This window comes from Salmo salar, chromosome 11 (genome assembly GCF_965601325.2).
Source record: "Salmo salar chromosome 11, fSalSal1, whole genome shotgun sequence".
In the NCBI taxonomy this organism is placed as follows: domain Eukaryota; kingdom Metazoa; phylum Chordata; class Actinopteri; order Salmoniformes; family Salmonidae; genus Salmo; species Salmo salar.
In genome coordinates, this window is record NC_138301.1 from 124,980,673 (window position 1) to 124,985,512 (window position 4,840).

Consider the following 4,840-nt stretch of genomic DNA (forward strand, 5'->3'; position numbering starts at 1 on the left):
CTCCACCCGGCACAGCCAGAAGAGGGCTGGCCACCCCTCATAGCCTGGTTCCTCTCTAGGTTTCTTCATAGGTTCCTGCCTTTCTAGGGAGGTTTCTGTATAGCACTTTGTGACATCGGCTGATGTAAAAAAAGGCTTTATAAATACATTTGACTGATTGATTGTTGGTTAGGAGCCCGTAAAACGGCCATCCCCTCCGGTGCCATTGTGGTATGTGCTCCAGAGCGCTCAGGACCTCAGACTGGGGCGAAGGTTCACCTTCCAACAGGACAACAACCCTAAGCACACAGCCAAGACAACGCAGGAGTGACTTCAGGACAAGTCTCTGAATGTCCTTGAGTGTCTATGCCAGAGTCCGGACTTGAACCCGATCGAACATCTCTGGAGAGACCTGAAAGTAGCTGTGCAGCGACGCTCCCCATCCAACCTGACAGAGCTTGAGAGGATCTGCAGAGAAGAATGGGAGAAACTCCCCAAATACAGGTGTGCCAAGCTTGTAGCGTCACACCCAAGAAGACTCGAGGCTGTAATTGCTGCCAAAGGGGCTTCAACAAAGTACTGAGTAAAGGCTCTGAATACTTATGTAAATAGAATATTTTATATGTACAGACATTTCTAAAAACCTGTTTTTTATTCTTTATCGTTATGGGGCATTGTGATGTCATTATGGGGTATTGTGATGTCATTATGGGGTATTGTGATGTCATTATGGGGTATTGTGATGTCGTTATGGGGTATTGTGATGTCATTATGGGGTATTGTATGTATATTGATGAGGGGGAAAAAACTATTTAATACATTTTCGAAAAAGGCTGTAATGTAACAAAATGTGGAGAAAGTCAGAGGGTCTTAATAGTTTCCAAATGCACTGAACATGTTTTGAACATGACAGTTTACAATCTAAGATAACACCAAGTAAATTACTCTCCTTCAACTTGCTCAACAGCCACAATATTCATTACCGGTCAATTGCGGTCTAAGGCTTAGAGAATGGTTAGCACCACATAAAACGCTCTAAAACAGTAGAGACTTCAGGACCAGTTTATTACTGGCCACCCATTCCTATGGGACTCCCAATCACGGCCGGATGTAATACAGCCTAGATTCAAACCAGGGACTGTAGTGACACCTCTAGTGTTGAGATGCAGTCCCTCTGACCGCTGCACCACCAGGGAGCCCTCTAGTGTTGAGATGCAGTCCCTCAGACCGCTGCACCACCAGGGAGCCCTCTAGTGTTGAGATGCAGTCCCTCAGACCGCTGCACCACCAGGGAGCCCTCTAGTGTTGAGATGCAGTCCCTCAGACCGCTGCACCACCAGGGAGCCCTCTAGTGTTGAGATGCAGTCCCTCAGACCGCTGCACCACCAGGGAGCCCTCCAGTGTTGAGATGCAGTCCCTCAGACCCGCTGCACCACCAGGGAGCCCACTAGTGTTGAGATGCAGTCCCTCAGACCTGCTGCACCACCAGGGAGCCCTCTAGTGTTGAGATGCAGTCCCTCAGACCGCTGCACCACCAGGGAGCCCACTTATGTGGAACTTATTATGTGACTTATTAAGGAAATGTGTACTCCTGGACATATTTAGGCCATAACAAAGGGGTTGAATACTTATTGACTCAGCACATTTCAGCTTTACATTTTTTATTCATATGTAAACATTTGGAAAAACATCATTTCACTTTGACATTGTGGGGTAAATGTGGAGGCAAGTGACACAATAATTACAGGCTGTAACGCAACAACATTTGGAAAAAGCCAAGAGCTGAGAAAACTTTCTGAAGGCTCCATCAGATTAGATGGAAGGATCCTGCCACCAACACCGCCCGGACACCAACACCACACCGACACCGCCCTGACACCGCCCTGACACCAACACCGCCCGGACACCAACACCACACCGACACCGCCCTGACACCAACACCGCCCGGACACCAACACCGTCCTGACATCAACACCAACACCGTCCTGACATCAACACCAACACCGTCCTGACATCAACACCGACACCGTCCGGACACCAACACCTCCCTGACACCAACACCGTCCTGACATCAACACCGACACCGTCCGGACACCAACACCTCCCGGACACCAACACCGCCCGGACACCAACACCGCCCGGACACCAACACCACACCGACACCGCCCTGACACCGCCCTGACACCAACACCGCCCGGACACCAACACCGTCCTGACATCAACACCAACACCGTCCTGACATCAACACCAACACCGTCCTGACATCAACACCGACACCGTCCGGACACCAACACCTCCCTGACACCAACACCGTCCTGACATCAACACCAACACCGCCCTGACACCAACACCGTCCGGACACCAACACCGTCCTGACATCAACACCAACACCGCCCTGACACCAACACCGTCCTGACATCAACACCAACACCGTCCTGACACCAACACCGTCCGGACACCAACACCTCCCTGACACATTGTCCGGACACCAACACCGCCCTGACACCAACACCGTCCTGACATCAACACCAACACCGTCCGGACACCAACACCACACCAACACCGTCCTGACATCAACACCAACACCGTCCTGACACCAACACCGTCCTGACACCAACACCACACCAACACCATCCTGACACCAACACCGCCCGGATACCAACACCGCCCTGACACCAACACCGTCCTGACACCAACACCGTCCGGACACCAACACCATCCTGACACCAACACCACACCAACACCATCCTGACACCAACACCGCCCGGACACCAACACTGCCCGGACACCAACACCGTCCGGACACCAACACCGTCCGGACACCAACACCTCCCTGACACCAACACCGTCCTGACATCAACACCGCCCTGACACCAACACCGCCCGGACACCAACACCGTCCTGACACCAACACCGTCCTGACATCAACACCAACACCGTCCTGACACCAACACCGTCCTGACACCAACACCGTCCTGACACCAACACCGTCCTGACATCAACACCGCCCTGACACCAACACCGTCCGGACACCAACACCGTCCGGACACCAACACCGTCCTGACACCAACACCGTCCTGACACCAACACCGTCCTGACACCAACACCGTCCTGACATCAACACCGCCCTGACACCAACACCGTCCGGACACCAACACCGCCCTGACACCAACACCGCCCTGACACCAACACCGTCCGGACACCAACACCGTCCTGACATCAACACCAACACCGTCCTGACATCAACACCAACACCGTCCTGACACCAACACCGCCCTGACACCAACACCGTCCTGACATCAACACCGCCCTGACACCAACACCGTCCGGACACCAACACCTCCCTGACACCAACACCGTCCTGACATCAACACCAACACCGCCCTGACACCAACACCGTCCGGACACCAACACCGTCCTGACATCAACACCAACACCGTCCTGACACCAACACCGTCCGGACACCAACACCTCCCTGACACATTGTCCGGACACCAACACCGCCCTGACACCAACACCGTCCTGACATCAACACCAACACCGCCCTGACACCAACACCGCCCTGACACCAACACCACACCAACACCGTCCTGACATCAACACCAACACCGTCCTGACACCAACACCGTCCTGACACCAACACCACACCAACACCATCCTGACACCAACACCGCCCGGATACCAACACCGCCCTGACACCAACACCGTCCTGACACCAACACCGTCCTGACACCAACACCATCCTGACACCAACACCACACCAACACCATCCTGACACCAACACCGCCCGGACACCAACACTGCCCGGACACCAACACCGTCCGGACACCAACACCTCCCTGACACCAACACCGTCCTGACATCAACACCGCCCTGACACCAACACCGCCCGGACACCAACACCGTCCTGACACCAACACCGTCCTGACATCAACACCAACACCGTCCTGACACCAACACCGTCCTGACACCAACACCGCCCTGACACCAACACCGTCCTGACATCAACACCGCCCTGACACCAACACCGTCCGGACACCAACACCGTCCGGACACCAACACCGTCCTGACACCAACACCGTCCTGACACCAACACCGTCCTGACACCAACACCGTCCTGACATCAACACCGCCCTGACACCAACACCGTCCGGACACCAACACCGCCCTGACACCAACACCGCCCTGACACCAACACCGTCCGGACACCAACACCGTCCTGACATCAACACCAACACCGTCCTGACATCAACACCAACACCGTCCTGACACCAACACCGCCCTGACACCAACACCGTCCTGACATCAACACCGCCCTGACACCAACACCGTCCTGACATCAACACCGCCCTGACACCAACACCGTCCGGACACCAACACCGTCCTGACACCAACACCCCACCAACACCATCCTGACACCAACACCGTCCTGACATCAACACCAACACCGTCCTGACACCAACAACGTCCGGACACCAACACCGTCCGGACACCAACACCTCCCTGACACCAACACCGGCCTGACACCAACACCACACCAACACCATCCTGACACCAACACCGTCCTGACACCAACACCAACACCGCCCTGACACCAACACCGCCCTGACACCAACACCGTCCGGACACCAACACCTCCCTGACACCAACACCGTCCTGACATCAACACCAACACCGCCCTGACACCAACACCGTCCGGACACCAACACCTCCCTGACACCAACACCGTCCTGACATCAACACCAACACCTCCCTGACACCAACACCGTCCTGACATCAACACCAACACCGTCCTGACACCAACACCGTCCGGACACCAACACCTCCCTGACACCAACACCGTCCTGACATCAACACCAAC

The 4,840-nt window shown here is 54.9% G+C and overlaps 1 protein-coding gene across 1 annotated transcript in view; it reads right to left on the minus strand.

The window, feature by feature from the left end:
- Positions 1-1,623: 1,623 nt before the first annotated feature.
- fdxacb1 (ferredoxin-fold anticodon binding domain containing 1) overlaps positions 1,624-4,840 on the minus strand; it is a 25,609-nt gene continuing 22,392 nt past the window's right edge. Inside the window, exon 6 of the mRNA XM_082957598.1 lies at positions 1,624-4,840. This exon is cut by the window's right edge and continues 1,651 nt beyond it. The gene's annotated coding sequence lies outside the window, so the exon portion shown is untranslated.